This window comes from Phyllobates terribilis, unplaced genomic scaffold (assembly GCF_046119375.1).
Source record: "Phyllobates terribilis strain yellow unplaced genomic scaffold, ASM4611937v1 Scaffold_335__1_contigs__length_2066515, whole genome shotgun sequence".
Taxonomy (NCBI): Eukaryota; Metazoa; Chordata; class Amphibia; order Anura; family Dendrobatidae; genus Phyllobates; species Phyllobates terribilis.
Genome location: NW_027363095.1, coordinates 1,756,779 through 1,768,396, shown reverse-complemented (window position 1 = coordinate 1,768,396; position 11,618 = coordinate 1,756,779). Strand labels below are relative to the sequence as shown.

General features: G+C 44.0%; 1 long non-coding RNA gene across 2 annotated transcripts in view; it reads right to left on the bottom strand.

Moving 5' to 3' along the window:
• Positions 1–2,176: 2,176 nt before the first annotated feature.
• LOC141221832 (uncharacterized) overlaps positions 2,177–11,618 on the bottom strand; it is a 34,120-nt gene continuing 24,678 nt past the window's right edge. For both annotated transcript variants that reach the window (XR_012289759.1, XR_012289760.1), the window contains exon 3: positions 2,177–3,714. This is a non-coding gene — a long non-coding RNA (uncharacterized lncRNA). The remainder of the gene's footprint in view (positions 3,715–11,618) is intronic.

Sequence of the window (11,618 nt, the reverse complement as noted above, 5' to 3'; positions counted from 1 at the left end):
GTTTCCTTTACAGTATGAAGCATTTTCCACACAGTATCCTTCCTCTGTAATATACTCCAGGACTGGTGAGGCGCACTGTCGCTCCCTATTTCGCCATAACTCGGCCTCAGCACTGCAGTGCTGATCAGCCGGTCTGCTTACTTGTTCTTGGGTTTCGCGCACTATGTCTTCCACTACTGGCGCCCATGAACCCTTGCACTCGTGACTTCCACTAGTACATGGGTCTCAAACTCGATAGAGTAAATGGGCCGCACTTAAAAAAAATTGTAAGCTGGCGGGCCGCATTCCTTTCAAATTTAATACAGTACAAAATTATTGTTAAACAATTATCTATTTGAACTACTATAACAATTCTCCATTACGTTACTATAATACTGCTAGGTTTAAACTTAACGGAAATTTGCCGGCTTACTCCACATGCTTATTTTAACAATCCAGTTTTCCACTTCAAGTGTCGCAGAATTCAATCTGGCTGCTCAGTTGGCAGCATTTGCCAGATACGAGAATGTCAAGATTGGGCTTGAAATCATGAGTGTCGGCCAATCGCAATGTTGCACGAAGATGTTCATCTGTAAGTCTTGACCATAATGCTGATTTGTTAAGCTTCATTGAAGAGAAAAACTGTTCTTATACAGTACAGACCAAAAGTTTGGACACACCTTCTCATTTAAAGATTTTTCTATATTTTCATGACTATGAAAATTGTACATTCACACTTAGGCATCTAAACTATGAATTAACACATGTGGAATTATATACTTAACAAAAAAGTGTGAAACAACTGAAAATATGTCTTATATTCTAGGTTCTTCTAAGTAGCCACCTTTTGCTTTGATGACTGCTTTGCACACTCTTGGCATTCTCTTGATGAGCTTCAAGAGGTAGTCACCGGAAATGGTTTTCACTTCACAGGTGTGCCCTGTCAGGTTTAATAAGTGGGATTTCTTGCCTTATAAATGGGGTTGGGACCATCAGTTTTGTTGTGCAGAAGTCTGGTGGATACACAGCTGATAGTCCTACTGAATAAACTGTTAGAATTTGTATTATGGCAAGAAAAAAGCAGCTAAGTAAAGAAAAACGAGTGGCCATCATTACTTTAAGAAATGAAGATCAGACAGTCCGAAAAATTGGGAAAACTTTGAAAGTGTCCCCGAGTGCAGTTGCTAAAACCATCAAGCGCTACAAAGAAACTGGCTCACATGAGGACCGCCCCAGGAAAGGAAGACCAAGAGTTACCTCTGCTTCTGAGGATAAGTTTATCCGAGTCACCAGCCTCAGAAATCGCAGGTTAACAGCAGTTCAGATTAGAGACCAGGTCAATGCCACACAGAGTTCTAGCAGCAGACACATCTCTACAACAATTGTTAAGAGCAGACTTTGTGCAGTAGGCCTTCATGGTAAAATAGCTGCTAGGAACCCACTGCTAAGGACAGGCAACAAGCAGAAGAGACTTGTTTGGGCTAAAGTACACAAGGAATGGACATTAGACCAGTAGAAATCTGTGCTTTGGTCTGATGAGTCCAAATTTGAGATCTTTGGTTCCAACCACCGTGTCTTTGTGCGACTCAGAAAAGGTGAACGGATGGACTCTACATGCTTGGTTCCCACCGTGAAGCATGGAGGAGGAGGTGTGATGGTGTGGGGGTGCTTTGCTGGTGAGACTGTTGGGGATTTATTCAAAATTGAAGGCATACTGAACCAGCATGGCTACGACAGCATCTTGCAGCGGCATGCCATTCCATGCAGTTTGCGTTTAGTTGGACCATCATTTATTTTTCAACAGGACAATGACCCCAAACACACCTCCAGGCTGTGTAAGGGCTATTTGACCAAGAAGGAGAGTGATGGGGTGCTACGTCAGATCACCTGGCCTCCACAGTCACCAGACCTGAACCCAATTGAGATGGTTTGGGGTGAGCTGGACCACAGAGTGAAGGCAAAAGGGCCAACAAGTGCTAAGCATCTCTGGGAACTCCTTCAAGATTGTTGGAAGACCATTTCCGGTGACTACCTCTTGAAGCTCATCAAGAGAATGCCAAGAGTGTGCAAAGCAGTCATCAAAGCAAAAGGTGGCTACTTTGAAGAACCTAGAATATAAGACATATTTTCAGTTGTTTCACACTTTTTTGTTAAGTATATAATTCCACATGTGTTAATCCATAGTTTTGATGCCTTCAGAGTGAATGTACAATTTTCAAAGTCATGAAAATACAGAAAAATCTTTAAATGAGAAGGTGTGTCCAAACTTTTCGTCTGTACTGTACGTATGTACTTCCGAACATGGCCATGATCCTGGCAGCGGCTTTAAGAAGATTTGGAAATTTTTCTCGTGCGACAAACCTATAGAGATCTGGAACAGCAATGTCCATATACTTCTGTTTAAGAACAGCGTTGCATTGCAAGTCCACAATCTCCATCTGCAGATCTTCTGAAACACAAGCAATGTCTACCGCAAACGGAGTGGCAAAGAGTGTAAATTCAGCTTCAAGATCCTGAAACCCATGAAAACGTCTATCAAACTCTTGTAGTAACTGAGAAATTATATTGGAAGAGTAGTTCAAGCGTTCGGGTTCCGCTCGTACCAGCGACTGCACAGCTGAGAAATGAGCCAAATTGCCAGACTGCAGCCGCTGGGCCACATAGACAGCTACATCTGATTGCTTTTATACCAGCAATCATCATTGTAATCATCTGCTTTGGGCCCTGGAGCTTCAAGTTGAGTGCGTTGAGGTGTTCTGTGACATCTGTTAGAAACACTAAGTCAGATAGAAAAGCTGGGAAGGAAAGTTGGAAAGCGTCTTTATCTTTCAGCGCCATAAAAATCTATCTCCTGTCTCATTGCAAAAAATCATTCCAACCCTCTTCACCGACTCAACCATCTGACCTCGGTATGCTACAGCAAGTCTCCATATTCACTGTCCATATCAGACAGGAATGAAGTGAACGGCCTATGGTTAAGACCTCTTGCCCGTATAAAGTTACCAGTCTTAAGCACAAAGTCCATAACTTCTTTCATTTGTAGACTTTTTCCGCACAGCGCCCCCTGATGCAGAATGCGGTGTATAGCACTGAAAGGACCTGACAATGAACGCTGGCTTCGTTTTGCTTTCAATAATCCCACAACACCAATGTTTTCAGAACACATTGCTGGTGCCCCATCCGCTACCACAGACACCAGTTTATCCCATGGCGGTCCTGCTGGGTTAATACAACCTTCAAGTTCTTTAAAAATGTCCCGACCGGTCGTTGTGCCTTTCATTGGTAATAAATCCAATAATTCCTGGGTTATGTTTAGGTTTTCATCAACCCCACGAATGAACACAGCACAGTATGGAGTATCTGTTACCCTCAGTAAATGGTCGTGAATGTTTTGCTATCATGTTACTGAGTAACTCGCTTTTCCAGAAGCTTCACTTGACCCGTTAATACTTGGGAAGAAGTTTTGCTGTTTTTGAAGAGACGCTTTCAGCTGCTGAAGCTTTTCCTCTCGGTTTGCCAGACATTGCTCCATGCTGTCCTCCATGCTGCGTCATGTAATGACGACGCACATTGTAGTCCTTAAGCTGCGACAAATGAAGACAAATCAGACTCTGGGCTCTCTCCGACCTCCGTAACATAATATAAGTTTTCCCACTTTTCATGAAATATTCCTTTTTCATCAGCAATCTTGCGCTTTTTTGATGACGATGCCATTTATGATGTTAAACTGGTGCTCTGTGTATTGAAAAATATGTCTGTTAGCAACTCCGTCCTGCTCCCATAGAAATGCATCATAGTCTGCGGGCGTATGCAGAGTATGGACTATAATGGTGCTGGCAGAGCGAACATGCGCTCTGTCGTGCATCGCCTACTTGAGGCAGACACTCGGACATAGTAGACTGTGTCCAGTAGGTGTATACGCCCGAAAATGATGCACGACAGAGCACACATTGAGTCTGTCAGCACCATTATATATTCTATGGCCTCGTCGGCACATACGTCCAAATCCCATTTTATATTGGTTCGTACATAAGCCCCGACGGGACCAACAAACATGGGGAAGAACACAATGTGAAAGGGGCGTCAGCCATATATGAGGCTGCTGTGTTCTGCCCATACATTGCTTAGTTCACGGCCTGAGCAGTTTTCAGCTGATAAAGGGATGTGCCGGGCGCCCGCACCCCACTGATCTCATATCACTGGTTTATTCAATGAAGTGGCCATTTAATCATTAAAGGGGTTGTCAGACAATTTTATTTTGATGGCCTATCATTAGGACAGGTGATCGATATCTGATCAGTGGGATGCAACATCCAGCTCCCCCCACTGATCAGCAGTTCCCGGTGCCCGTGGTATGTGCTCACTTGCGGAGCGGAACTACACAGCTCTATCAACTGCATAGTGGCCACGGCTGAGCCCTTCATATCCACTCTTATTGAATAGGCGTAGATTTGCATTACCCAGTTGCAGCCATTATAAAGGATAGCCCATCAATATAAAAGCAATGGACAATCCCTTTAAGTCCTGCAGAATCTCTTTATGTAGTTTCTCACCATAGCAATGCCATACATGTCAATATTAAAGAGAACCTGTAATGTCAGAAAACGCTATTTACCTGGAGATATAGAGTCAATCTGCAGGTAAATATCTTTACAATGCTACATGGCGTCTTACTGTAAGTACAGCTACCAGGAAAGAATTAACTTATTTCCTCCCGGGAGCTATGGGCTTTCAGTCATAGAAGCTACATTCATCGCTCACAGCACTGCTCACTATACTGTAAGCACGCCCCAGAACTTTTGATTTTCTCCGCACAGATGTGCTGCACACTGAGCTGGCAATCCAAGTGCTGGAGCGTGCTTACAGCAACTACTCATAGTGTAGTAAGCAGGCTTAAGCAGCTCCTTGCATGACTGAAAGCCGATGGCTCTTGAAAGAAATATAGTTCAGTTTCTCCCAGTAGCTGAACTTTTAGTAAAGCTGCCAGGAAACGTTGTAACACTATTTACCTGCAGATTATTCCTGTATCTGACGTTTTCAGCTATACCATTTTTGGTATATGGCTTTTTGATAATTTTTTATTCTACTTTCTGTCAGTATGATGGAAAAGCTACATTTTTGGTGCATTTATTATTTTTTATTCATCATAAGGCTATGATCACACATTACTTTTTTGCAGTGTTTTTTCTGCAACCAAAATTTGCTCTTGCTTATAAGGGCTCTTTCACATGTCAGTATCTCCAGTGCTGGAGACATTGATACAGGTAGACCCATTCAAATGAATTGGTCTGTGCACATCTCAGTGTGTTTCCACACATGTCTGTTTTTATGCAGATGCACGGTCCGCAAAATGTACCACACGGATGACATCCGTGTGTCATCCGTGTGACACTTACCGGTGCCTGGGAATCAGCGCTACAGTTAGCGCTGGGTGCTGAATGCTGCCCTCATCATGGTTTCCTGCCGGCGCTGCGATCAGCACCAGCAGGGACAATGATGACAGTAGTAGTGTCTGATCTCGCAGTGTCCACCTATAAAAATAATAAAATCCATATACTCACCTCTCCTAGGTGTCCCCCGCTGTAATCCTCTGACTGATGCTGCCAAGGAGCAGGAGAGAATGAGCGACTCCAGAGCTGCGCTCAGTGAGTGACAGGACACAGCTTCTGAGCTCAGCTCTGGAGCCACTCATTCTCCCCGGCTCCTCAGTATCAGAGGATTACAGCGGGGGACACCTAGGAGAGGTGAGTATATGGATTTTATTGTTTTATTCTTAGTTTTACACAGGGACACAGCGGGAGAAGACACTACCACTACCCTCATCCTTGTCCCTGCTGGTGCTGATTGCAGCGCAGGCAAGGAATCATGATGAGGGCAGCGTTCAGCACCTGGCGCTTGGGAACAGCGCTAGCTGTACGCTGATTCCCTGGTGCCGGTATGTGTGATCCTGATGCAGCACATGGGCGCACACGGATGCAACATGTAAAACGGATATCTCCGGTAACGGAAATATATGCGAAACCGGCCTAAAAAACAGGTTTTGTGGCGTTTTTTGGTGGAGATTATAGGAATCTACAGTACATTTAATAAAGTCAGTTTTATTCGCCAAAAAAACTGCAAAATCAGTGTTTTCCCACTTTCATATTGCTATGGGTGAAAAACGCTGCAAAAACGCTTTTGTTCAATGTCCCCGTTGGAGCATATGTTCGAACCCTGCAAGTAAACGGGATACGAATATTTGTGCCTACAGGGCCATAGACTGTAATGATGCCGGCAGAGCAAACGTGCGCTCTGCATAATTTTCGGGAGTGCACGCCTACAGGAGGCGGACACTCAGACATAATAGACTGCATCTGAATGTCTGCTTCCAGTATGTGTACACTTCCGAAAGTGATGCCAGCAGAACGCACGTTCGCTCTGTCGGCACCATTACAGTATATGGCCCCATAGGCACATATGTCTGAATCCCGTTTTGTGGGGGGGTCCGGACGTATGTCCCGATGGGGACATTGAGCTTAATGTGAAGGCAGGGATATGGTACAGATTTATACCACAAATGTGGACTTTTTTTTCACTTTCAAGTTTAGTAGCAGAATACTTTTATTTCATATTTTATTTAGATTTTTTTTTTTTAGCTTTAACTTTTACTTTATAGTCACTGATCTAATATCCTGCAATACTTCTGTACTGCAGAATATTAGGTCTGTCTGTCTTATATTGACAGTTTGCATGTAGGACCCAGCATATTCCAGGCCCCAAAGATGGCTAACCCAAAGGCCATTACTTGGCCTCAGGTTACCATAGGCTTATGAGTAAGCCCCTCCCCTGAAAAAGCCATCTAGATGCCGCTGTCACAATTGATGGCGGTATCTAAAGGGTTAAACGGCCGCGATCGGTGTTAATACCAATCGTGGCCGTTAAAGTAGGTTGTCAGCTGTGATGTACAGCTTACCTCAGCGGATGATAGTGTCGACTCTGCATGTGAGCCGGCGCTATCATCTTGCTGTACACGTACAGCCACAGCGTATGTCACCTGAAAAATCCAGCAATGGGGGTGGAAGTCACACCTCCGCTCTCTGTGCGCTGGTGTGATGTCATCACGCTGCGCCAGAGGGATGTCATAACGCAGGGCCACAGCCACTACGGAGCGGCGCACTCCTCCTCTCTGCTAGGGTCAGACATGTGGTGCACCGCGGGCCGCAGATGCCCGCCTCAGGGGCCGCATGGGGCCCGCGGGCCGCATGTTTGAGACCATTGAGTTAGCTTAGCTGGATGTAACGCACAGACAAACACATACCCTCTAATCGTATGTTACTTTATCTACTGACAAGGGTAGCGGACACATATAGGCCATTATGCTCTGCGGTGTGGAACACATAACTCCGGGAATGCGCAGTCACGGGTACGAGTGGCGCGGCGGCAATCAGTTTATCTGGCGTTTCAGTGTAAACCATGTCACTTCCGGACATGCACACTAGGGGATGGACATTATAGGACCTCTAGCTCATGAGAAGTAGCGCAGGTGCAGTACATTATTGTAGACTGACTCCATTCTGTATATCCTATGACATTTCACCTTTAGGAATGGGAATGGGTCTCCTAGTCTTGGGAGGGGTTTTTGGATGAAGTGGGATATTTATACATGGACACCTGGCTATTAGGCACACTATGCTGAACATCATGAATTATCATCCTTGTATCAAGCCGCCTGATGAACCTGTTGGGGAAACACAATGAGGCGGATTATTGAAACATTCTCTGATGAGTACCATACCCTTTCCTTTATATATACCTTGAGATATATCTGTTTCTATTTAATGTGTCTGTGTATTTTTTTATATACACTACCATTCAAAAGTTTGGGATCATTTAGAAATTTCATTATTTTTGAAAGAAAAGCACATTTTTTTTTCAATGAAACTAACATTAAATGAATCAGAAATACACTCTATACATTGTTAATGTGGTAAATGACTATTCTAGCTGCAAACGTCTTGTTTTTATTGCAATATCTACATAGGTGTATAGTGGCCCATTTCCAACAACCACCACTCCAGTGTTTTAATGGTACATTGTGTTTGCTAACTGTGTAAGAAGGCTAATGGATGTTTAGAAAACCCTAGAAAACCCTTGCACAAGTATGTTAGCCCAGCTGAAAACGGTTTGGCTGATTTGAGAAGCTATAAAATTGACCTTCCTTTGAGCTAGTTGAGAATCTGGAGCATTACATTTCTTTGTTCTATGAAACTGTCAAAATGGCCAGAAAAAGAGAACTTTCATGTGAAACTCAACAGTCTATTCTTGTTCTTAGAAATGAAGGCTATTCCATGCGAGAAATTGCTAAGAAACTGAAGATTTCCTACAACTGTGTGTACGACTCCCTTCAGAGGAGAGCACAAACAGGCTCTAACCAGAGTAGAAAGAGAAGTGGGAGGCCCCGCTGCACAACTGAGCAACAATACAAGTACATTAGAGTCTCTAGTTTGAGAAATCGACGCCTCACAGCTCCTCAACTGGCAGCTTCATTAAATAGTACACGCAAAACGTCAGTGTCAACGTCTACAGTGAAGAGGCGACTCCGGGATGCTGGCCTTCAGGGCAAATTGGCAAAGAATAAGCCATAGCTGAGAGTGGCTAATAAAAGGAAAAGATTAATATGGGCAAAAGAACACAGACATTAGACAGGAAGATTAGAAAAAAGTTTTATGGACAGACAAATCAACATTTAAGGTATTTGGATCACACAGAACATTTGTGAGACGCAGAACAACTGAAAAGATGCTGGAAGAGTGCCTGACGCCATCAAGCATGGTGGAGGTAATGTGATGGTCTGGAGTTGCTTTGGTGCTGGTAAAGTGGGAGATTTGTTCAAGGTAAATTGGATTTTGAATAAGGAAGGCTATCACTCCATTTTGCAACGCCATGCTATACCTTGTGGACAGCGCTTGATTAGAGCCAATTTCATCTGACAACAGGACAATGACCCAAAGCACACCTCCAAATTATGCATGAACTATTTAGGGAAGAAGCAGGCAGCTGGTATTCTATCTGTAATGGAGTGGCCAGCGCAGTCACCAGATCTCAACTCCATTGAGCTGTTGTGGGAGCAGATTGACCGTATGGTCCGCAAAAAGTGCCCATCAAGCCAATCCAACTTGTGAAAGGGACTTCAGGAAGCATGGGGGGAAATTTCTCAAGATTACCTCAGCAAATGAACAGCTAGAATGCCAAAGGTCTGCAATGCTGGAATTGCTGCAAAGGGAGCATTCTTTAACGAAATCAAAGTTTGAAGGAGAAAATTATTCTTTCAAATAAAAATCATTATTTCTAACCTTGTCAATGTCTGGACTATATTTTCTAATCATTTTGCAACTCATTTGATAAATAAAAGTGTGAGCTTTCATGGAAAACACAAAATCGTCTGGTTGACCCCAAACTTTTGAACGGTAGTGTATATCACAGTTAACTAGGGTTTCTGAGGTACAGCCACCAGTGAGCGGGGGCACCATTATCGTCCCTTAGGGTGCCAACCTCCGCAGCTAGGCAGTATCTGCTTTGTTTAGGTATGGGGTAGGGTAAGGTAGTGACTGTATCAATTATTCAGCAGCATCATTGTGTACATCTGTTTATATACATCCACAGAAAGCCATTGAGCTTGTAATTTTGCTAGTATATATATATTTATATAATATATTGTTAGTCCAGTTTTCAATGCATATATGTAAAAAAGGTTTAAGATTTCATTTTAGAGGGGTTTTCCCACAGTATTGCCCCCTACACACACAATATGGTACCATCCACCCCACCTACTACCCCACAGCTAATGAATAAATACTCACTGAGCCCATTCTTGGTGCAGATACTAATGAACCCAGGACCTATGAGATATTTGCCACACAATAGGTAGCAGGGCCGTATCATCCATAGTGGCAGTCCTTGCGGCCGCAATGGTGCCCATGAATTGAGAAGGCTCAGCACCGAGCATGCTCTCCTTACCCATCATCACAATTTCAGTGATATCCACATTCCCGTGACGGTGATACCATTGATTAGAATAGTAAATCAGGAAGTTGAAAGCTCCCCGATCCGCCATTCAGCCTTCACCTGTGAGTCTGAGGCTCCGTGCACTGCAGGCACAAAGACGTCACTACATCATCCTGTAGTACGGAGCCTCAGTACTCACACTGCACAGACCGGAGCAGCGCATCTCCGGAAAGGGGTTGGTTGAGTAATGTGTGTGTGGTTTTGTTTTTTAATATCAGTAATTGGGGGGGGGGGCAATCATACTTTGTAGTGTCTGTGGGGGCAATCATACTGTCTGGGAGCCCTCATTCTGGGCTAGATGGGCACACATGAGAACAATTTCCTGGTGATGAGTCAGATCAGGGATAAGTGAGTTCAGTCAGTTCATTCAGTCCATCTGGTTGCAGACTTGAATTGATATGGTGTTGTGTGCAGGAGGGAGACATCAAATAGTATGTTCTGAAGGAAAGCAAAGATATAATGGCAGTGTGAATCTGGATTCCAGGCAGGGAGCATAGTGGAGACAAAGAGCAGGACAAGGTCCTTAACTCGGGCCAGGAGGCCTACTTAGATGGTACAGAACTTTGCCCTGAGTGGACAGTAGGCCTATTTAAAGAAGATTAAGTTAAGGAAGGATTCCATATCTTAAGCAATCAATTGTCTATACTAGAGAGGAAGCCACAGTATGGAGAACTGAAGATCCAGTGACATAGAAAGGAGTATGTGGCCCTCATCGAATGGACTTTCACATTACTAGTGAGGAGTCGTACCGATGCACCTCAGCCAGTGAGGTCCTCACAAATCAACTGGGAGCTGAGAGTAGGTCTGAGGGGCCGTAGCGACACATCTCAACCTGTATGGTCCCCACAAGGAATGATGGGCCTTCCCATAATAGTTTACTGGACTGTTGTAGCTTGTAACAAAGTTATGTACCGCTACATGTAACCGTAAAGTTCCTGACTCTGCATAATGCAGAAGAAGCATTCATAAAGTGTTGAAAAGTTTAGTTTTGAACTTTGGTCTCCCTCATTCATCTCCATACTGTCTGGTCAGAGCCTGCCAAATGCAAAAGCAGCATGTGGTCTGCAGAGTTGGAGATATGACAAATATATATGTATTTGTGTCTGTGTATATATACACTGCTCAAAAAACACTCAAATAACACCCTAGATCTGAATGAATGAAATATTCTCATTGAATACTTTGTTCTGTATAAAGTTGAATGTGCTGACAACAAAATCACACAAAAATCATCAATGGAAATCAAATTTATTAACCAATGGAGGCCTGGATTTGGAGTCACCCCCAAAATTAATGTGGAAAAACACACTACAGGCTGATCCAACTTTAATGTCCTTAAAACAAGTCAAAATGAGGCTCAGTATTGTGTGTGGCCTCCACGTGCCTGTATGACCTCCCTACAGTGCCTGGGCATGCTCCTGATGAGGTTGCGGATGGTCTCCTGTGGGATCTCCTCCCAGAGCTGGACTAAAGCATCCGCCAACTCCTGGACAGTCTGTGGTGCAACGTGTGACGTTGGTGGATGGAGCGAGACATAATGTCCCAGATGTGCTCAATCGGTTTCAGGTCTGGGGAACGGGCGGGCCAGTCCATAG